This window comes from Tamandua tetradactyla, chromosome 6 (genome assembly GCF_023851605.1).
Source record: "Tamandua tetradactyla isolate mTamTet1 chromosome 6, mTamTet1.pri, whole genome shotgun sequence".
NCBI classification, from domain to species: domain Eukaryota; kingdom Metazoa; phylum Chordata; class Mammalia; order Pilosa; family Myrmecophagidae; genus Tamandua; species Tamandua tetradactyla.
Window position 1 is genome coordinate 127,068,416 of NC_135332.1, and position 25,408 is coordinate 127,093,823.

Below are 25,408 nucleotides of genomic sequence, written 5' to 3' on the forward strand. Positions count from 1 at the left end.
GGCTTGTCAATGTATCATTTTCGCAGCATGGCTAGAGGCTGTGTAGCCATAACCTGGAAAAGAGGAAAGGACAGTACATGATAAAAGTTAGGCAGGATTATGTTAAATGTTAAGATGTTCAGAATTTCTGAGCAAATAATTCTGTCCTTTTTGGCATGTTGTCTCTCAAAGTTTGTATAATTCACTGATAGAATTTGTTTCACCCTATTAATAAATTCCTACGGGACACGATCCCTTTATATGCAGTGGAAACCACCACCATCCAAATGTGCACAAAAAATAATTTTTTAAAATCCTGTTGGCTAGGGGGTGCTGGCTATCAATCCTTGCCTGTTTATAGGTGAACTCCACTGTTTCTCAGAATGTGCAATGTACGAAGTTGTCTTTCCTGTCTTCAAGACCTGGTTTAGTTTCTGGGCTGCTAAAACGAAGACCATACAATGGGTTGGCTTAATAGTAGGTATTTATTGGCTCATGGTTTCAAAGGTCAGAAGGCTTTCTTTCTCCCAGTTCAGTATCCTCTGACTGGCCCTCAATCTTTCGGTTTCCTTGGCTTTTCTGTCAATTGACAATGTACATGGCAGCATTATTTCTCTTTTTCTGGGTTCTGTTGAGTTTTAGCTCCTGGCTGCTCCTGTGGCTTCTTTCTCTGGCCTTCTTTATAATATCTCCAGTAACAGAATTAATACCCATCCTGATTCATTTGGTCGCGACTTAACTAAAAATAACATTTTCACAAGTCCCTTTTTACAATGATTTCACACTCACTGCAATGGAGTAAGATTTGGAAGATGCTTTTTTTCCCCCACTGGGGTACATAACTCCAGACCACCACAGGATCCTAATCAGTACTGTTTTCAAAGAGTTTATAGGGTGTTTCATCTCTCAAAACAGACTATTCTGTCATCTCTCCTCTGACCAAAGGACTTTTATTATGGAAAAGGAGGTAGGTGGACACATGACTACAGGCTCCCCAATTACTATCTCACACTGTTCCACACAAAAGATGCCAGTCTGATAGGCGATGAGACATCTTTTTAAATGCCCAGCTGAGGCACAGCTTGGGAGTTAACCTGGTAAGAACTGAATGTCATACTCAAAGATGTGCTTTATATTCTAAATTAATTTTATTATATAATATATATTATATGTTTATATAGACAGATATTATATGGTGATATGGTCTGCAAAGTTATAATATATGGCTATGGGAAATAAGAGGAGTTAGTAGGAGTAACTCCACTTATGGTCACTCTTCACAACTCAGTTGGGGAAATTTCTACAACCTGTCTCCACACTGTGTGCTCTGAGATCCTAAAAGTCCTGGTGTATGGGGAAGCTGAGCTTACGATAGGAAGCCCAGTAGGATTACCACTGAACTTTAATTTACGCCTGCCATCCAGGTGTTCAAGTTCCTTATACCGAGAGAGATCAGCAGGCAAGGGAAATTTCCTATATTATCTGGATAATTGACCTAGATATTAGGAAGAGATGCAGCTGTTTTTATATATTAGGGCCAGGGAAGATTAGTGACCCATGATCCACTTACCCATGCTCTATTTTAATGGCATTATGGAAAACCACTGCAGCCATACCCTGAGAAAAGCATGACAACTAGAGACTCAGAGATGAGTCTTGCTAGGCAAGTGACCTAGAGCAGCATAAATGCACAAAGGTGAGTATGATGATGGATATCGGTTATAGCCTTTACATAAACCTAACTGTAGTCTCTCTCTCTCTCTTTTAAAATTCCCCAGGCAATGTCTAGTATTCAGAATCCTAGAGAAGTGGTTGCCCAATGAGGTAAATGTACTGTAGGAAGCAAGTGGATCCGGGTATTACAAGATGTGGACTGTGGAAGATACCGTGCTATTCTGCCTGGATTCTCTCTACATGGCCAATGCACCCATCCTCCACTGATGGGACTATTAAAATGTCTTCTCCAACTAGCAATTGCCCTCAATCACAGGGAATAATACGCTTTCTAACTAAAATAACACCCTTTCCTAAATAAGGGTAGCTGCACTACCCTTATTTTTTGGTAAAGATGTTTCTTTTATTAGAATCATTGAGCTCCTTAAAATTAAGAATAATTTCTTCCAGATATTATCATGGTTCAAAAATGCAATTGAGGTCAAATCTGAGGGACCATCCAAGCTCCAGCACTTTACATAGGATTGGCTGAAGCTTCAGTTGCATTGGCATTGAGTCTCCTCCCTCTTTCCACTCTTGCCTTTATCACTTCCTTATAAGGCTTTATTTCAGAAACATTCTCCAATAAATATTCTGTTTGCAATTCTCTGTTTCTAGGAAATCCAACCTGAAACACAGTGCCTGAAAAATTCTGCCCCTCCTCATCTACCTGGTGAAATTATCTTTTTAAAAACCAGATAAAACACTATTTTCTCTAACAATGCCTTGATACCCAAGCTCAAGCGAAGGTATTCATTCTAAAATTCACGTACTCTCCTCCTTTATGTCTACATACTTCCACAGTGGCTCATCTGGAGCTGCACTACCCTTATTTTTTTGTAAAGATGTTTCTTTTATTAGAATCATTGAGCTCCTTAAAATTAAGAATAGTTTCTTCCAGATATTAATGTCTAGTGACTAGCACAACTCCTTGCACATAGTATAATACTGAAAGTGATGCTTCTTAATTTAATGAAGAATTAACTAAAATAGTTGCTATTTTCCAGGAAAAGGCCATAACTTCTAATAAATTCCTTCCTAACACATTCAGGGAGAGTATATCCTGAAAGATTTAGGACAGCTCAATTTAGCATAGTTTATTACTTAGCTATGAAAATATGACTATTCCTCTGAAGTTAAGGGTTAGAAAAAGAAAAAAATATCTAAATAACCAGGTAATGGGGAACCAAAATTTTTTTCTAGTTTTTCCTTCTCCTTCTCATGTAAAGTTGCTAAGGTGTATTTAATATTTTGATGAACTGTGAATTCCTAGCATATGGGCCCTTCATATTCTTCTGTAAGTACAAAAATATATTTCTTAGCCATAGTAATAAATTATTTTAAATTATCTATAGAGTCCATTACCATAAATAATTGAGTGTTCACTAGATGTATAATGAGAAATGTAGATGGCATGATTCCAAAGTCATCCTGAGTCAGTATCTTCTCCTCTTACTAGTTTAGTTACTAGAAAGCTTTTTCTTGGGCTATCAGCTACTTGTCAGTTCACTTTGCCTTTTACAAATCCATAATTCCAACACTCTTCCTCAATCAATTCTCTCAGTCTTTCATTCACTTACTCAACTTTCCTTTTCAATTATTAACTACAAACTCAGAAATCTCACATACATTGGGACTGTAAAATATGAAAGGCATGATATCTGATTTAGCAACTGGAAATAAAATTAGAGAGAATTTGAGGGAAAATGTGCTACTATTACAGAAAAAGATACATTTACAAAATTTTGTTATAAATTTAAATATATAAAATAACCATTATATAAATGAAGATATATATATTTCAGTGATATAAATCATTATCCTGAGAGGAATGGTAAGTTAAAAATGTGTTCTTCATTTTGTTATATTATTTTATATTTGAGGGAAAAATCATTTTGCTATAGCTGTTAACTGAGGATATAAATTTAAGTTTTAAACAAAGCCTCAGTTAGTTTAGATATATGGGCAATAGGTTCATTCAGCATCTTGCACTTGAATTTGTTAACAATTCCATACTTGACATTGTTTTTTTATTGGCTATCTTCCCATATAGACTATAAAATACCCTGCCACAGTGCCTAACAATATTATATTAACATTTAATTTGGAGTTAGTAAAGGGCATTGATATTGAGAAGTAGGGTAACAGAATGAAAAGGTCTACAATTTTTTTGTTGTTGCTATTGTTCTTCCTCCAAATTGAGATACTTTAATGACAATTTTTTGTTTTCCTGGAAAAAGACTCAGGAATGTTGTAAGAGGACAAAGCAATCAAAAACAAATTTCCCAAAACAGATACGTGGTAAGTAAAATATATTCACTGAGAAAGATAAAGGAAAAGAGACTAATGTTTTAGAGATGATTAGGATTTTTAATGCTGATTAAAAAAAAATACTTTTGATATTGAAGAGTGAAAGTATCTCTTGGATGTCTAACTAGCTTCTATTTCAGTGTTTGCTAGGAAATATCATGGCAAAAAAGAGCTAAAATCTATTGAATAAAATGCTCGTGTTCTTAATAAAGATTATAAAAATATTTTACAAATAAATTATGAATTTGAATGCACTTTAATATATATTTCACAACACTTGGACTACAAAATTAACATTCTTTTCACATAGGTATACTCTATCTTGCTCTTTGCAGTTCCTTAGAAAAATCAGATAGCTAAAGCAGTAGCAGCAATAGATGGCCAATACATGAAAGGTTTATTTTCACTTTAATTGCTTCATGACATTTCAGTTTACAGGTAATATGTATCTTTAATATGAATAGGAGAGAGCTTTTAACTTGCTAGAGTTAAATGCTCAAAGAATGAACAACCTTTCGTTTACCAAAACTTAAACTGGGAAGAGAAACTCAAGTCTGAAGCATTCATCTTGGTAATAGCCAAGAAGTCAATTGAATTTCTTTTCCAAAGAAGAACTGAGTCATACTAAGCTATTTTCAGTGAATTTTATGTTTGTTCACTCAAGTTGAGGTTTCAAAAGATGTGTTTACGAATTGAAAACACTAGGTTAAAATACATTTAGGTGAGAGAATATGAGAATTGCTTCATATTTTTTGCATGTTCTAGTGATCTCTAAGAAAAAGAAATATATTTCATCCTGAAAAAAAGTTTCCAGCATAAATCACATATCCACATATATTACAAGAAAAGTGTTTCTGTTTTATTGTTTTTACTGATAGATTTACAGCTGATTAATATTTAGATTCAAATAGAAATTTTCCTGAAAGAGGTCATCTTAAATTGAATTCATTAAACAAATGTAACAGGCTCCAACAAGCAGTGGTATCTTCTTCCATTGGTTTCATTTGTGAAATTTAAATAACTGAATGGCATCTAATCATTCCACTTAGCAATTCTTTACAACAGGTTTACAAGTTTAACAAATACTTTAGGCCTTTGATATGTAGGGGGATGTAAAAGAATATGCTGTGAAATTGCCTGACCCTTGCAAATTATTTGACACCACAGACAACTATTTGGCAGCCATTTCTATTAATGACTACCTAGAACTAACCGCACATGCATGCGATGCTTTGGAAAGCACTTTCAATATAAATATAATGAAAATTAATGTATATATATAGAATAAAGAAGAACGGTAGATTATAAATTATTGAGTACCTAACATGTGATGGTCTTTTAATTGTCAAATCAACCTTTTACAATTTTATATTATAATCCTGATTTTATTGATTAGAAAATATAAGTTCGGAATGAACAGATAGTCCAAAATATTTGTCTCTTGGATTGAGGTTTGAAACTATGATTACCTAACTCCACAATAATTTGGAAAGGAACATTTTTATTTTTAAGAAGTTATCCTGCTTTTCTTTATAAGGATGAGCTGGGAATGTCATTTTATGAGGGGTAACCCTTTCATAACTACCATTTCTGAGGTTCCAGGGAGTCTACCGTCACACCCATGGCCCTTGCACCTAGCAAGCAGACGAGACATAAAGAGTCAGAAAGTTTCACCTACTCTGTCAGGAGCCCTCCCTTATAGAGATTAATATATCATTTCTTCTTATATGCCATTAAAGATGATATGGTTAATAGCTGTTCAAACTAAAAGGAAGTTAGGAGAATGTCAAGCCTAACTAGGAGTTCTCAAGTCTAGTTCAAATTCATTAGTATGGAAAAGGAGGAACATACATTTTAGTGGAAGTGTTGTCCTCTGCTCTATTGCACACAGCCATACTCCTTTCTGTGAAATTATTTTCACTTGTTTTTTAATTTTTTGTTTATTTCATCTAGTTTACAATATATATACACATATATTTGTGTGTGTATTTATATATAAATATTTATTTATTATACATGGGTATAAACACAAGTGTATTTATATGTATAAACACACACATATATGTGTGTGATGTGTGTGCATATATATTAACTATTTGTATTCACTCTTTTGTGTCTGCTATTTAAAATAATGTTTTTAAAAAATAATATTTGTGAAATTCATTCATGTCCTTGCATGTATCAGTAGTTTGTCCCTTTTAACTGCTGAGTAGTATTCCATAATGCGAATATGCTTTGTTTATTTCAATGTTGACAGGAATTTGGGTTGTGTGTAGCCTGGGATTAATAATAGTTTTGCAATGAACTTTTTCACATTTTTATTCTCCATTCTCTGAAGTTTATTTTTCTGTTTTTTCATCCTATGAACATTCTTGTCAAACTTTTTAGATATACATTCTCATTATGCTTAGTTAAATACTCAAGAGTGGTATTAATGGATCATAGGGTAAGGGTGTCTAGCTTTAAAAGAAACTGCCAAAAGGACTGTATCAGTTTATAATACACCAGTTATTTGTCAGAGATCTAGTTGCTCCAGTTCTGAATCAACATTTTATATATTGGGAATATATAGGTATGTGTATGTGCATGTACAGATTTTGTCATTGTAGAGGGTGCTAAAAAATAGTTTATTGTGTTTAAAATGCATTTTCCTGATGGCTAATTTTGTTGAACATAATCTGTGTGCTAACTGGACGTATGTATATCTTCTCTGTTTTTTTTTTTTTGACCATTTAAAAATATTTTTTTCTTTTCATTGGTTATTGAAGAGGTCCTTTATATATTCTTTACTGAAACTGTTGATCTGTATATGTACTATGCACATTTTATCAGCCTTTTTTGTCAGAGAAATTTTAACTGGAATGAAACCCAACTGCTTTGTTTTGTTTTTCTTTTATGGTGAGTACTTTAGCGCCTATGTGAAGACTTTGCCCACTTAAGGCTGTGAAATGCTCTCCTATGTTTTCTTCTAGAAAATGTAATGGTTCTCGTTTTTATCTGCCAATTCTGATTTTCTCCAACAGTTTTGTCAAAATGAAAATTGAACCGTGAGTTCAAAGTAAAACATGGCTAATAACCTTGAAAAGAATCATTTAGGAAGTAGGTGGTAAATTCAATAGAACTATTACATGGAATAACTAATGTATCTGTTAAAGTGCTTGAATAATCATGTGAAATTAACAATATGGAAAATGATCTGTATTAGTAGTATACTACACCCTTGTGTTCTGCAATTAAATTTGTGTTATGATTTATATTTGTAAGGTAGTCCCACCATGAAATATAAAAAACTACTGCCAATCATCAAAAAAGACTATCATCTTTCCTTCATTTTATTAATGTTTCTTACAATCATGGAAATTGCTTTCAAAATTCATTTAGTATTCATATTGGAATAAAGCATCTGTTGTGGCAGATGGGGCAAATGACATCAAGTTCAGCTGTTTAAATAACCCTTAAGGATCAATGTGTAGTTTACAAAAATAATTTGTAATTCATCTTGGATTAATTAACTTAAATTTATGGTGTTTTATAAAGGCATATTGCAGCTGCTCCCAGTATTTGAATTAATATATTCAATTGTTTATTCCTCTTAAAAAATGCAGTTCAACAGAGAGAATACAATGGTCTCTATCATTTACTCCTTATCTTTACCAAACCATAATCTTAAAAAAAATCTGAAAAGATAACATACATGAATGTGACAATTTATTTACATAATTATCCTGGTATTTAATTTTTTTTTCTGTGAAATTCATCATTTCCAGAGCAGTATACAAGTAGATCTAGATACAAGGAAATTTATTCAAATATATTTGAATAATGTTTCTTCATTCCCCCTGACCTATACCACTCTATAAGATTTAGAGAAAAACAATGTATAGCTTGCACTTGCAGTGAAAGGCCTCAGACTATTTAATTGCATTTTAGGATGAGATTTAAGAGGAATAATAGCTCTAATGTAGTCCCAAATTGATAAGATACAAACGCAGTCAATGTAAAAAGATACTTTGAAAACTCATTAACTAATAGAGCTACTTTTCAATTTTAGTTGGCAGAGGTTTAAATCTTTACAGAGTTGGCTGAAAAATAGATTTATATAGTAAGTTATCTAATTATTTAAAGAAAAATTCTGGTGCATAAAATAAAAAAGTTGACTTCTGTTGAATGTTTATTATTATTATCATTTGCATTCTATAATGAACTTCTTCACATTTTTATTCCCAATTTCTTGAAGTTTATTTTTCTGCTCCTTTCATCTACCCTCTAACATACATTTCTACTAAAATATAGAAATACTTCAGTTAATCAATTGTAAACTTGTAATAAATACAGACGTTTCAATTTCTAGCAGTACTGAGCTTTGGACTCTAACGAGTCTCTTACCAGGATATACACTGAAAACCCCAAGAAGAGCATAGTAATCAGCTCAAAGGAGTATGCTATTTAATGGCTTACACATTTGTACAAAACATGTTATTGCAGAAAATGAAAAAAAAAAGTTCCTCAAACCAGTATTATTACCATTAATTAAAGTTACAGTCCTTATTTCTCACAAATGTCTACAGGGCTCTGGGAAGCATGGGCACAGTTTTGATTATTTTTGGATTTGTGGACTTCAGATCTGCTCAGAGAAGGGCCCATTCAGAAGATTCGAGTGGCTTTACCAGGAAGATTACAAGAAAATAAGTCACAGCTCCTTGTAGCTAAGCTTATTTAATCATACAGATGTCGTTTTCCACACACATTTTCAGTCAGAGCCTTTTCTCTGGTTATGAAAAGGTATCTGGCATAATATCCCAATCAGGGATAAATCATCATTTCCTCTGATTCTTCTAGAAGTCTGAGGATACCCTGTTTCAGGGTGAGATGATTTCTTGCTGTTGTACAATCATCATTATTGATTGCAGTTTTCCAGTGGCTGGTTTCTTGACATTCTATGTTAACCAGTTCTAATACTGTAAGTTATCCTGTGTCTTTACATGCATTCTTTCATGTGCCTTGTTTGACCAGGCTCTTGTTGTTGTGATCTCAAGCACTACATAATTGTCAGGTACATCCTGACACTTAATCCGGCATTAACCTCATTTAGGTCCTCAGAGTCTCTTCTAACACTGCCCACAGCAAGTTTTCTAAGTACTCACTACTCTCCTCGAGTTCCAATACAAACAAAAGTCTTACAGGTCGCCTTCACTCCTTAGTAGAAAAATATATATTTAAAATGTGTAGCTGTAACTTTCATTTAGCAGAACATATTTCATATAGATACAGATTTATTTATTAAAAAAAAATTCTTTGTATTCAAGTGCACGTGAACCAAACAGGCAATTTAGTCATACTGCAGCTCCCAAAGTAAAGCTAATAAAAGTTCAAAATCTAGTCAGTGTACATACAACATTCATTTAAAACAATGCAATAAATTGTACAAATTAGTAAAAATATGAGCAAAGACTATGAGTAGACATTTTAAGGAAAGAATTACTAGTGTAATTAATTCTACATTATTACAAATGTAAAAATGTTTTCAAACTCCCTAATAATCTGGAAAATTAAACCAACAAAGAAATATTTTTCACTCATAAGATTGGCAGAAATTTTAACTGAAAGCTAGATCAATCACATTCAGGGTTGGTGAGGATGTGAAGAAATGGGTAATCCTGTACCCTCTAGTAGAAGCAAAATTCATAGAGCCTATTTAAAGATTGCTTGGCAGTATCTATTCTACATATCATTTAATTCAGCAAATCCATTTTTAAGTCACCTTTCTAGATAGATATGTGCTCAAGTAAACAATAAATTCATACAAAAATGCTCATTACCACATTTTATATATTGATGGGTAATTCCAAACAACTTAACGATTACCAGTAGAATTGTTAAAAATACTACATCCATCTTATGGAAGGTTATGCAATAATTAGAAAGGACTATATGAACTGACAAGGAATGATCCCCATGGCATATTTTTGCATAAGAGGGGTTTGGAGTAAATCATCCTGTGTGACTCTATTTTTGAAAATCAATAACAATGTAAATAAATAATTAAAATAATATAAATATAGGTAAGTATAGTATATATTTGCTCTACTTCTCTGTATGTGTGTATATAGACAGAAAGATAGAGGATAGATAAATGATAATAGATAGATAGATAGACAGATAAATCGATAGATAGATAGAAAGAGTTACGTAGGAAACATGTCTGAAAAGATAAACACCAAACTGACAAAGAGGGAGAAGAAATGTATAAAATTGTTTAAATTCTTGGAGAAGAAAGGTGTAAAATGAAAACTGCCCAAAAGGGGAGTTGTGGTAGTAGTTTAGAAAACGGGTCCTTTCTTTGTATCTGTTTTTAAAAAGTCTGTTTTAAGTATAATTTTAAAATAGAAACAAGACAAGGGAGATAACAGAGCACTGACTCAGCAAAAGATTTAAAAAATGGCATCAGGGGTGGGGGGTGAGGAAGATAAGATTGTCTCCTTGCAGTTCCTTGTTCATTGGGTGATACCTGCAGCTGGAATGCATGATACATTACTGATTCTCTCCAGTAAAATATTTGTCAAAGTGGATGGTGTTTTCCTTTGCGAATACTGCCAGAATGCAAAATACCAGAAATGGATTGGCTTTTGTAAAGGCGATTTATTAAGTTACGCGCCGACAACTCTTTAAGGCCTTAAACATGGCTGTCCCCACAAGATTGGATCAGGATCGAAAAACATGGCTTTTCTGGGTTACACAACAGTTTCAAACCAGAACGGATGGTAAGACAAGTTTTCCTGGCAGTGCAGAAGCCCAGCAAGGGGAAGCTTCACTGACCTTTTGTCACCTCCTAGCAATTAGGGAAGCATTGATTTCATTTGAACAGACGAAAAGCTACGTGACCAAGCACTGTTTCTAATGGCACATATCCAGTCCCACAGAAACTATTAAACTGGCATATGCAAAGTAAAACAAACATATTTAAAAATGAATTAGAATAAGCCTAATGGCAATTAAAATTTCCCCTACCTGAACACCAGCTCAGAACCCCTGACTCTCATTTCCTTCTTGACTTTTTCACACGTCAGATATCAGATCACCAATGATTTTTTTTTATTCCAGGAATAGTGGGATTGCTTTAGAAGGTTTACATATTTTATGAAGAAACCACTAGGAATCTTTGAATTCGTGTATATTCTATGCCTGTTGTAAGATTTTATCCTCTAGTTCAAGAGATATCCATTTCTTGTTTTACTGTTTGCTCTTTTGGAAAAGCCATAATTACAGAAAACCAATCCACTGGGTCTGGAAGAGAGGGATTGGGTCAAACACTAAAAGCAAATTCTGACTTTTAGTGACTAAGCAAGAATTGTAAAGATGGTATTTATTGCTGAAACTTAATGGTCCTTGTCTGATTCTGTATTTATTTAATTCGAACTTATGATCACATATGCTTACAAGGGCTCTTTACTATTTAAGCTAAGAGAAAATTAATCTACAAATCATAATGTTTCGAAAGATCAGACACAATAAAGAATACATATTCTCCAAAAGAACACTAAGACTGCTCTGAACTTTGCCATTCACACAGCAAATATTTTGAAGGTCTAGGATTTATGAATGGCTCATTTGATCTGAGACTCTTCAATTGCATCAATTGCAAAGAGCTCTGACTTTTGACACTGCTAAAAAATGCTGGTGCTGCTTCAGGAAATTGCTCTCCAGACAATAATTCTGTTCATCTTTAACCAGCCCATTAATATTATTGTGATCAAATTATGAAAAATTCTTACAACTTTATCACTTACATACTAAAAGTTGACATGAATGTCACCTTTGAATTAGGAACCATCATTTAACTATGTTTTTTGCTTTTCTGAATATGAATGTTCTGCAGCAAATCACAGTAATGCCCAACTTGACTATTAAGAAAATAAATATTATTTTGAACTGTATCTTTTCCAGTTTAACCTTTTTCACATATTCAAAGTTGTTGATTTTTTTAAGTGTGTTTTTTATGTGGACATCCTTAGTCTTAGACACTTAAATCCCTTTAAATCTTAAATACAAATTACTCAAAATTATTTCTTTGAAACTTTCCAAGTTCTTTACAGGCAATAACTGCCAAATCTCTGTTGTCTTGGTGACATAATACCATTTGAAGTAATGATCTCTTTAGAAGACACAATGGTTAGGTACAGGTAATACTGTTTATCAGTCACTCCTAATATCAACTGTGTTTGTTTTAGGATATTAGACATAATTCAGAGCACATTTTTCTTTGTTTACTCTTTCAGAAATCATTTCCATCATCACAAATATACACACTTCTTTTTCTTAATAAAAGATTATGTAAAGTTCAACTGTTTTATATTCTTGGGAATTACAACATATTTTTCACTTATAATGTATAACTTAGGTTGAGATTTTTGCAAGTTTATTTTCTATAATGACTGTAAAGAAATTAATATAACCAAAAACTGAATTATTAAAACAGTGTAAGAGGGTTATTTTTTTTTAAGATTTTCATTGCTCTTATTACATGTTGCATGTTGGTTTACTTCAAAAGTTCTTAAGCCACCACTCTATAGCTTACTCAATTATTTTGTAGAAAATATTACTTCATTCACACTTTCCGTTCTATTTATCCTTTTTCTCACAAAACCTGTAGTTGCCTCGTGCTTGTATATTTTAAGCTTCTAATCACCTATTACAATTTCTTTCCCTCAACTGAATATATTACAATTGATTATAATGGAAGAAGTGAATCTGGTCAGTATTTTATTATTTATATGTATTTATTGCTAAGTTCACCTATGAAATATTATTTAGTATTTCATATATATTACTGGTTTTAAATTTTGGGAGAGGTGTTTAATTTCCAGACATAACCTTACTATCACCTACTCTCAGTTGCTCACCAATTTATGGGAAATAAATTGGGACAGTTTTCCTTTCCATTTATATTGTTTTTTAAACCTCTGTTAGACTTTTATCACCAATAATTTCTTAACATGCTGACACAGGAAGTTATCAAGAGATGTTTTTATCTATCCTTATATGATTTCAATTATTGTGTGCTGTGATACACTGCAGGAAAAAGCCTGCACATCATCTCAACTTGGTTCTGAGTGGAAAAAAAAAGACTCAGAACCTGTAGAAATATTTCTACATCCCTTTTCATTGCCTAGCATAGAGGTGACATGTTAAAGTTCTACACGGCATTGATGTACCCTATTACACAGATGGAGCCAAATAAAGTCCTCATGTAAAAGGACTTTATATAAAATATATAGACCATAATAAAGTCTTCATGTAAGAAATGTTTCTTTCAACACATTTAAATTATACTCCACAAACTAGATTTTAATATTTGAGGAGAAATGTCCGACTTCTACAAATAGAGTTTAATGACATTCTAACACAAAATTTTCTGATCATGAATATCTATCTTGACAGTTCTCATCATAATCCTCTTGTTCACATGCACAAAATTCAGTGCCCATGAACTTTAGTTGCAGGTATTGAAAGGCGGCATGTACACATAAACTGTAAAGTGAAAATGGTCTTTAACTTGCTTATAAACCATTATTGAGTAGTCATTTATTTGAGGAGAGACCCACATACAGCTTCTAATTATGTAAAATATGTTCTTTTCACTATTTCATATCTCTGCAGTTTGTTCTAAGATTCAACAAATCTAGGAAAAATTGACAGATACAAATGCAGAATGATTCATGGGGCACTGAGATGCTTAAGAGCTTTCTCAAATTGTATTCTATTTTTAATATACCAAATCCCAGGAAAGAGTGTTGCATAGTTAAAGATCAATTAAAGAATAATATATTTATTCTGGCTCTAAGGGACTTACTCTCTAGGAGGGAAAACTTATGCTGGAAGAATGGCTTTAACTAATTTAAACTATGATTTTGGGGCATATTTGGCACACTTATGGAACACAGAATAGATGTGCTCTGACATCACATAAATGCAGCACAGACCAAAGGAAATCCTTGAAGGACTCCAGAGATGAAAGTAGTACAGTGAATTTTACTTTGAACTCTCATTTTTCTCCTCAACTTCAAGTGAGAAGCTCATTATAGGCACTACACGGCTCAGAACATAGTTCCTTTTTTCTTATAGGGAGTGAGGAGCAAAAAGAGTTGTCATTCTTTCCTCCTGTCCTCCTTCTTTTTCTTTTCTTTTCACTCTTTTACTGTCTTCAGCTCTTCTTTAAACAACATTTAAAAAGGCTTAAACACTTCTAATGGAAGAGACAGGTAAGCAGGCAAGATCGGATATATGCTTAAAGAACTCAAGATAACACATATACTCTCTCTGCCACATAGTTCTTGATACAAAGAAGAAACTAAAACTCTATATTAATTAAAAGTTAGTTTTAACTACTGCTCATTATCTACCTATCTATATTTGCCTATCATCCATCTTATTATTCATCTATCACTATTTATTATCTAGCTAGCTATCATCTTTTGCATATATATATTTGCAAACTTCCTTCTGACCATCAACTTGTGTGCCAATCATCTATTCCTCATCACTTCAGTAGTGCTTAATTTAATGCTTTAATTTGCGGATTTGTTGTCCTGGAAATAGTCAATCTCAACATGCTTTCCCAATATTTTAACCATTGTAAGAATTTGTTTTTCAATTTCAATTTAATTTTTCTAAACACCTATGTTTTATTTTCCTTGTTTTTAAAGCAAAGATCATGTAATGTGTTGTATTTAAACAATGGAAATTTATTGACTCATGGTTTTGAGGACAGTAGAAACCCAAAACCAAGGCATCATCAGGTAATACTTTCTTTTTGAAGACTGGCATTCTGGGGCTGGCTGCCAGCCCTTGGCCCTTGTCTCTTTTGTCACATGGCAGTGTACATTGTGGTGGTTCCTAGTCTTTCCCTTCTCTTCTGGGCTCCACTGACTTTCAGTTTCTAGCTACTCCTGCTGGCTTCTGTGTCTGACTTTCATTCTGCTTATAAAGAACTCCAAAATCCGGATTCATTTAGCCCACACCTTAACTAAAGTAGTATCTTGAAGACATTTTATTTATAATGGGCCCACACCCTCAGGAATGGATTAAGTTTAAGAACATGTCTTGTGGAGGTATATAGCTCCAAATCACCATAGCCTGTTCTCTGGAACCCAATGGGGTATGTTTCTCCCACATGCAAAATACAGTAATTCCGTCACAATATCCCAAAAGCCCTAAATCATTTCATTAAGAACAAAGTGTCATCAAAACCCATCATGGGCATGGTTTGTCCTGGAGAATAATTGCTCTGGCTGTGGGCCTGTGAAACCTGAAGTTACCTGCTTCCAATATACATGGAGGTATCGGCAGAGGATAAACAGTCCCATTCCAGAAGGGAAAAAATTGGAAGGAAAACAGGGATTACATGTCCCAAACAATTCTGAAACCCAGCAGGGAAAACTCCAATTTCTATTTCTATTAGTTTTCAGGTGGTGGCAAGGCTTTCTACAAAATATGGGGCACAGGCCCTACCTTCTCTCTGAACACTGGGTGGTAGCCAGGCTTTCTGTGAATTCCATGGCTCAGGGCCACCACGCTATCAGCGAACTCCAGGGCACAGGTGCCAGCCTTTCAGAGCACTGGAGTAGCAACACTTTCTCTAAACAATAGAGTGCAAGACTATTCCCTCCAAGCCCTAGGGTAAAAGCCTTGCCCGTAAGAGAGCAGAGGCAGGACCCCCCTTTCAGCATTCATTACTGGGCTCACTCTCTTGACCTGAGGCATTATCTTCAGGTCAAACCTCAGCCTCCATGGTTCCGCCCTTGAAGTCATTCTTCCTTCAGTTTGTCCATTCTCTGTCCCTTTCAGTCTAAGCTGACACAAAATCCCTTATCAGTGTTACATGTAGTTCACAGGGATGAAAACCATCAGGCAATAGAACTTTCCACAGATCTTTGCTACATAACTGCATTTCCAATGCTGACTTTCACAGAAATGGCCCACTGGACCCATGTTCAGTTCAACTCTTACAGTAGGCCCTATTCTCCAGGGACTTGCATTTTGGAAGCTCAGCAAGGTCCCTGTTAGAGCCACCTTTGGCCCTAGACTCAGAGTACACTATGAGGATAGCCCAGAATTTTCTAAACATCAATTTCTGATTTCTTTGTGCCAAAGAGTTCACAGTTTATCTCTTTCCTCTCTCATGTCCCTATAAATTTCAAAGAGAAACTACTCTGTACCTTCCACACTCAGTTTGGAAATCTCAGCTAAACATCCAACTTCATCACTTGAAGTTCTGCCTTTCATCTGACATCAGAACTCACTTTCACCGAGTTCCCTTATACTTTAAAATAAGGATCCCCTTTCCTCCAGTTTCCAATAACATAGTCCAGATTCTTCCAGCCTCTACCCAATACTCAATTCCAAAGTCATTTCTACATTTTTTTTTTTGATATTTGCAATTGCAGCACCATACTCTCCTCATACCAAAAACTATTTTGGTTTCTTTGTTGACAAAGCACATACTATGAAACGGATTGTCTTAAACAATGGTAATCTATTGGCTTATGGTTTTGAGGTTAGAAAATAGCTAAAATCAAGGCAATGTTTTCCTCCCGAAGACTGGTGTTCCGGGGCTGGCTGCCAGTGAGCCTTGGTCCTTGGCTCTTCTGTCACATAACAATGCACTTAGTGGCTTCTTCAGGCCTCTCTCTCTTTTCTTCTGGATTTCATCGATTTTCGGATTCTGGATGATCCCTGTGGCTTTTTGTGTCTGACCTTCATTCTGCTTATAAAGGACCCAGTAATCTGGATTCATTTGGGTCACACCTTAACTGAAGTAACATCTTGAAGAGATCTTCTTTACCATGGGTCTTTACCCATAGGAATGGATTAAGTTTAAGAACATGTTCTTCAGGGGGTATATAGCTCCAAACCACCACAATTTACAAATATAGATTTGCTTTTGATCTACAACTTACATTTTGCAACTTTGTAATTTATAGATACAATACCACATGATAGCAATAAAATTAACTGTTTGGAAAAACTAAGTGGAATATTTTATTTCTTCAATACAAACAATAATGTTTCTTTTTTTTTTTTTTGTATGCTGTATGGTAGGAGTCACATTACATTCTTTTTCCATGTGAGTATCCTGTTATTGCAGCCCAATTTGTTGAATTTTTGTTTGTTTTTGTTTGCTTGTTTTTTGGGGAAGTTCATGGGCTGGGAATCAAACCCAGGTCTCCCTCATAGCAGGTGAGAATTCTACCACTGAACTTCCCTTGCACCCCCTACAGTAAAGAATTTTTTTTTTGCAATGATTTAATTAAAGAATTTAAATTACCTGATGTTTAATACACAGAAAGCAAGAAAAAGAAGATGCCAGACATTCCTGTGGCTGACATCTATATTTAGTAAATGCATAATGGATTATAAAAGATAAAAATTTGCTAAAAAATGGGTCAAAATTTTCTAAGTTTTTTTTAATAATCTTAAACTAGAGAAAAAGGATTCATTTGTCTTTGCATACATAAATAAAAGTATGAATCATTAGCACAGATTCGAAAGAAAATAAAGTATACTCGTACTGGTATTTGTCAGAGTAGGGAGAATATGTAGCATATTTTACAAATAATATAGAAGAACTAATAAACTAAGATTATTGCTGTATTTGAAAAAAAGCTGTATTTTCAGATTTAGAGAAAACCTTACAGTGGTCTAAACTGTTTAACTTTAGAAACAAATTCAAAATCATTCATACTAATAGGACTTGCAGTCTGAATCACTCACTAACATGACTAAAAACACCTAATTCCTGTTTTCTGCAGCCAAGAAGCTTTCTAAACAGTATGGGCATTCACTATGATTTATGTTAGAGTCACTACATAAGTGTACTATTTAACAAGGCACTGCCTTACATCGGGTCAGCCAATGCTTACCATTATTAAGGCTTATTGTTCAGTATTACATGAATATTTTCTGGAGTGTTTATTTCAACTTCTGCATATTATATGACTCCCCTGATAATTCTGTGATTTGATCTTGTTTTAAACACTAACAATGGGAATGGGAAAACTGTGCCTATCCACTAGACTGCACAATGTTTCAGGAACATTTCTCACCAAAAGGTTAATACACCTATTTTGTTCTAACGTAAACCAACACTGATTTTTCTCATCTAAAGAAATATCTAAAAATGTTTAGTTTAATGGAAACTGCAGATGCATGCCTCATAAGACATTATCTTTCCAGGAAAAAAAAGAAGAAACAATATGAATTGTCTATAGTATATAAATCACACAAATTGTCCTTATGGTGTAGGAATTAAGAGCCATTCCAATTTGTGAGTCAGAGCAGGAGGACATTTGCCATGACCTACTGCTGAGTTGCCCAGACTTTCCTGAACGAAAACCAGTGAAGGTTTGGAAAAATGCATTCTTGAGATTCTTCCCAAAGCCCCGCTGTCAGAGTCCCAAAGTAAAGTGACCTGGTAATCTGAATTTTGTATAAATGCCTCAAGAGATATTATGATTTAAAATCTGAATCACTGTCAGCCACAAGGTCTACAGGGACACACACCACCTGCATTCACCTTAGGTAGAGCTGCTTTTGTCCCAAAGGCATCAGCCACAGGGGCTAAAAGCCAAACCTGCAGAGCACACACATAATCACCCAGGCCAGGTCTGGAGCTCACACACCCAGCTCCAGAATCACCCACCACTGTGGCATGCTCTCTCTCTCTCTGAGCCTCAAGATTTTCATTTGCAACCAGAAATGAAATAATGGCTTTTACCTCCCAGGCTTATAGTAAATATGTAATAACATTTCTTTTAAAAATTCCTGACAGTGTCAAACACACTGAAAGAAAAATAAATGAATGCTAGTTAACACTAAATCTATGTTGCTGCAAAAAAACAAACCAAAACAAAAATAAACATTTTCATTTGCAAGACATTCTATTCATATTCTTAGGCAGCTCTCCATTACATGTAGGCTTCATTCAAACTGTTCACCTGCAAAAATGCTTATTTGCTCAGGGCACAAACATATATCTCCTGACCCAGTATCTGAACATTTAGCTTAATATCTTGGTGCAGATTCCCACCTGTATTTAGTTGCTAGCTCCTCAATATCTTCTCTCACCCCACCACAGACACACATAAAAATCTTCACTTTTTCTTTAATGTCTTTACTAAATTACCCATCCTGCAGAACCCGGTAAAATCATTTTCCGTATATTAAACGAACCTGAACACCTGCTGTTTATAAAACTCATTCAACATTTTTCACATATTCTCTTACACTCCTAATCTAAACTGTATTCACTTTAAAAACAGGATTCATATCATACATTCTCTTAGCTCTTACATATAGCACATAGAAAAGTGTTGGGATCATAGTACATGCCATATGCAAAAAATAATTTTCATAAAGGAACAAATGAGTAACTGAGAAGAACTGATGGGACCCATTGATTTTAACTTACATAATATGCCATTGTATGTTACATATTAAATACAAACCATCATTAAAACAATGCTCTTTGAAGATAAACAGTTTTATATAGAGCACAATATGAATAGTACTTATCTTGAATATATTTAGAATTCAAAAAGCTGATTGCATTTACATCATTTTATGTACTTACTAGAGATGAACACTGTTTAAATTGAGAATATTGTAAACATATGGACATTTTACAATATTATAAAATTATATAGCACATTAAGTCATCTGGTGCATAAATTCATTTGTTTATAAGGCAATTCCATCAATATTCATGGCCATCTATACCAGAAAAATATCTATATAGCTCTCTATCTATATCTATCAATCAATCAATCGGTTTACATATCTATCTATTCTATCATTTTTTAAAAAAAATATATACTCTCAAAGTCAAAGTTTTGTTGTTCAAAATGACAATGAGCTCAATAATACAGTAAGTTAAATATGAGCCTCTGTATGAAAAACATCAAAATGAAACTATAAACTATGATAAATAATACCCTCCCATATACATATCCTTAACATCCTGTCCTTATACCAATCATCAAAACAACTGTTTTGCGTACTAATGTATTTAAATATGTAGTTTCCTCCAATAAAGTGCCTACAGAAATATCTATAATTTTTTTTCCAAAATACTATTCATTTTTATGCTTTATTGTTAAATAATCAATTAATGCATGAATTATTAAAATAAAATATTTAGAACAAATTCCGTGAGAATTTTTGGTGTTGGGTTGGCCAAGATGGAATACTTTTGCTAAAATCCATCTCTCACATTAAAAACTCAAAAAATACAAATATTTGAGAACTCTGTAAATTAAACAGAACAGGTAGATTGGATGTGAGAGGAGAAATTGAAATAAACAATTTGTACTAGGGAGAGTTTCCTGTTTTGTTTATTTATTTATTTTTTCATACCTTCTCTTCTGGCATTGACCCAAGGGTGAGCCCCAGCAATGTGATGGCAAGCTGTAAAGGTGATAAAAACTCTGATAGTCTTTCTGGCCAGAGGATGAGAGAGAGATCCCCTAGGAGCTGGACATTAAGGGTAGAATCCCCATAATTTTTATCTTTATTCTCATTTTTTTCCTGGCCCTGTGTCAAGAGCAAACCCCAGCTACATATCATAGACTGCTAAAACGGAGAGAGAAAACCCAGGTTTTTGGGCTAGAGGACTGCAAAAGGAACTCCCACCAGTAGAATATTATGTGCTACCTCATAAAGGAGAGAGAGCAGAAGGAGCAAAGTAAAGACACAGAGAACTGAATTACAATATAAACCACTAACCTAGTCACAGGTTAATTCTGAATGGCATATATCAGGGACAAACTCAAAGCATTAGAGAAGAGGCTTTGAAATGGAAATGACAATAAAATCACAGATCAGAGGCTCAGAGAAGATGAGATTGGCATTGCATTTTTAACCTAAATGCATTGAATACTTCCTAAAATAACCAATGGGAAAAAAATCAGCATTCTTCAAAAGATTTTAACAAGACTCAGTATCTCAAAATAATCTATTTGAAGTGTTTAGGATAAAATCCAAAATTATCAATGTTCAAAGAAACAGTACTGTTACTATTTATCCAGGGAAAAGGTAATCAGTAGGCCACAACTGAAACGACCCAGATATTAGAATTGTCAGATACTTTAAAGCAGCTATTAAAACAATGCTCAATGAGGTATAGGGAAAGCTTTTGACATGAATAAAAAGATAGACACTCTTTTTAGTAGAAAAGTGGAAATTATATATGAAAAAAACACAAAAATGAGAACTGAAAAATAAAATATCTGAAGTAAATCATTTACTGGATGATTAAACATCAGAATGGAGTTAAAAAGCAGAAACATGATGGCAGAAGAAAAGAGTCAATGAAATAAATGAAGATAGATCAATAGAAAGTATCCATCCTGAGGAAAATAAATTGAAAAAACAAAAAAGACTCATGGGATGATACTAAAAGCTCTAACATTTTTATGTCTTTGGAGAACCAGAAAGAGAGGAGAAAAGGTCTGGTTCAACAACAACAACAACAACAACAACAACAACAACAACAACAACAACAAAAACAATATTGGAATAAATAATGGGCAAAATCCAAAAATTCTGTGAAAGATATAAGAATAGAAGAACTCAGTGAACCCTAAGTAATGCTCAGATATATCATAATAAAAGTGCTGATAACCAAGATAAAGAAAAAAATTCTGAAAGCAGCAAGAGAAAAATTAGATTTTTCATAAGGGTGACCAATGATTTGAATTTATTTGAATCCTAATACCTCTGGAACAATTTTAAAGCAATGAAAAATAGAACTGTCAACCCATAATTCATTGCACTGATAAAATCCTTTAGAAATGACGAATAAAGACATTATTAAATAAAAGAAAAAATAAGAGAATTCATCCTCAGAAGAACTACTCTAAATACACACATACACTTATTTTCATCACACACACACACACATTATTTCTTCATGCAGAACATAAATGAAACCAAAGAGAAATTTGTAACTTTAGGCATAAAGGAAGAACATAAATATCTAGTAACTACAAAAGACTACCTTTTTTCCCTTTAGACTAAAATATATATAACAGATGAAAGCTAAGCCGTGTATGTAGATGTAATATATGGCAACTACAACATAAAAATGGGAGCATAACAGGGTTTGTATGTTTATTAGGCTTTGATATTTTACTTATATTGGTAAAATATTAACTATAAAATCTGGGAAAGATTATGTATTTATATTGTTAGTGTTAGAACAACTACTTAAAATTAATAAAAGGAGACATGAAAAAAGCCTAGAGAAAAATTAGAATTGAGTAATAGAAATATTCAAGTAATCCCAAAGAACATTTAAGAGAACTTAATGTGGCAACACTGGAAATCCTTTTCTTTATTCTTTATGCTTTTTGTTATTGTCAATAATAATCTCAATGGACCTATTCTCACATTTGGTGATATTTCCTTTGGCCAGTTCAAATCTGCTATGGAGTTGCTCTAGTGAATCATTTATTTCATGATGTTGTACTTTTCAACTTCATAACTTATATTTGATAATTGTTTTTCACATTTTCTCTCTTCACTGATATTCTCTATTTGGTCACACATTGTTCTCATACTTTCCTTTTATCCTTTAGGCACAATTTCCCTCATTATTATTACTTTTGGTTGAGTTATAATGGCCAAGTTAAATCTTTTTTTTTTCTAGTAAGTCTAACATCTGGGCTCTCTCAAGGACAGTTTCTATTGACTGCTTTTTCCTGTATATGAGTCATGCTTTTATGTTTCTTTTAATTTTAACTGATTTTTGTTGTTGTTGAAGAGTGGATATTTTAAATAATATCTGACAATTCTGGAAATCTGGTTCATCCTGCCCTGTAGGAAGTTGTTTGTTCATTGTAGCTGTTGCTATCAGTTGGCTTAGTGACTTAACTGGAATCATTCTGTATAGTCTGCATTCCCTCTCACCTGAGGCATAGTTAAGTCAGTGGTGAGAAATAATTGGACAGAGATTTTCATAAGTGCCTTGAACCAATGAATCTCCTATCTTTCCCCAGTGGAATGGGGGTGATGGAGTGTTTATTTTGGCCTATATCTTCACAGCTCCACAGGCAGCTTACAACTTTGCCTTTGGCTTGATTTCTGGCCTGTAGGTGATGCTAGCAGAATAGCCTCAAAGGCAGCCAGAGTTGGCCAAGTGTCGTCTTTTCAGGTTTTCTCAGCGTGCACGCAGCTCTGAACATGCCTATAGGTTTCTAGATTCTAGGAGTATAATGGATCTTTTCTAAGCTCCTGATGGACATCCAATCCCCCAGTTTTTACTTTTAACTTTGTTGGTCAGCTTCTTCTTAGCTCCAGTGAATATCACTGCCTCAGACACCTGCCATGTCACACAATTGCCTAGGTTGTTTTTGACAAAAGCCTGGGAGATAGGACTTTTCACACAACTCAAGATCTAACACAGGCCAAAAAAAAGACTAGACTTGTAAAATAGTGACAGTTCAATGGGGATATGTCTTTTTGTGACTTCCCATAGCTGCCTGGCTTCTTGTTTTGCAAACCAGACAAATTTAAAATGTCACCTTATTTGTTTCCCAGTACCAGTCCATGCAAAAAAAAAAAGCCATCTTGGAAAGTTTCAGCCATTTTCCTCCAACAATTCATGTCTGGATTATTGAAAGCCTTTATTTCCAGTGTTCTGAAAAAAAATTTTTTTTTACTGTATTACCAATGTTTTGTTGTTTTTATGAAGGAGAAATTTTTAGAAGTTTTAATTCCAAACCACTCAGAACTTCTACTCAGTTATTTTTTATATTTTGTTTTTTACTTAAAATTTTTTATAATTAGAGAAGCTGCAAGTTTACAAAAAAATCACGCAGAAAATAGTTCCCATATACCCCTCCATTACTAACACCTTGCATTCGTGTAATGTATTTGTTACAATTGATGAAAGAATATTATTAAAACTATACTGTTAACTACAGTCCATGATTTAGAGTTCACTGTTTATGTTGTATAGTTTTTTAATTTTAAATGTTTGGCCTAAATACATATATATAGCATAAAATTTCCCCTTTATCCACATTCAAATACATATTTCAGTGCTATTAATTATATTCACAAGGTTTTGCTAAAATCACTACCATCTATTGCCGATACTTTTCCATCACACCAAACAGAAACTCAGTGCAACTTAAGTATTGATTTTTTTTTGATAAATTCACAAAGATAATTCAATATAAGAAGTATATTTTTCAAGGAATGGTGGTGGAAAAATTAAACATCTATATGCATGAAAATGAATCTCCAATTAAACCATGTACTACTTAAATTTATTTCTCCCTTCTTATAGCTTAACTCAGTAAATAAATATCATTGATAGTAATTGATAAACATAATATACCCACTAAAATGCAAATATTGTGAAATCCCTTCCTCTAATTTTTCCTTATATTTTCTAAAAGTCTGAATTTCAGACCAATATATTGCTAAAAGTAATAACTAAAACAATTCACATTCATCGAGTGCCTTCCATGTGCCAAGTCCCAAGCTATGTCCTTTATATTCATTGTCATTTAATACTAAAATACCCCCATTTATAGACACCATTGGTTTCCTCACTTTATACAGCAGATTTAGAAAGGTTAACAGCTAAAGGTCATATATTCATGGGCTTTATTTTGAAATCAAGGATTTTTTTTATGTCGGTACCAAAGTTTATACTCTTAAAACTGGTGTACCAGTTTTTTTTTAAACACTTATTCTGAGGTTTCTTTCCCAGGCATTTCTGCTAATTCCAGTTGCTTTGCTAAGTGAACTTTGGTCAAATACTCAAATATCATCTGTAAAGTATGCTCAACCTTATAAATTCCTAGAAGCATTTCATAACAGTATATTTAAACTCTTTTTCTGCAAAAACAAAATGGGAATATTTTAAGAACATCTAGAGGATAGTGGTAGGAACTTACACAAGGCTTTAGAGGAACTTTATCATGCTCGTAGAGAACTTCATCCCTCACTTATAAAACATACAAACTTTCAGATATTTTTTAAGAAAATGATTTTGAAAATCTCTTTAAAACTCTTTTAAAAGGTCAGAATGTTGTCTGACTGAGTTCTATTTGCTACCTTTGAGTACCATCTAAACTCTTTCAATGGGCATAAACTATTTGGAGCAACAATGTTAGAAATAAAAAAAATAGGGAATCACCCTGTTCTTGATTTAGAATTTGCATTGGGCAGATCATCATTCCATGGATCCTCCTTATTTACCGGAGAAAATAATATCCCATATTAACTGATTAGTTCAATATAATTTTTATTCTCAGAGTCTTCTAGTGATGATGGTTTTGAAGGTTCATTTTCTTTAAACCAGAACTTTTGTGAACTTGTGTCTATTAACTTCTCAATG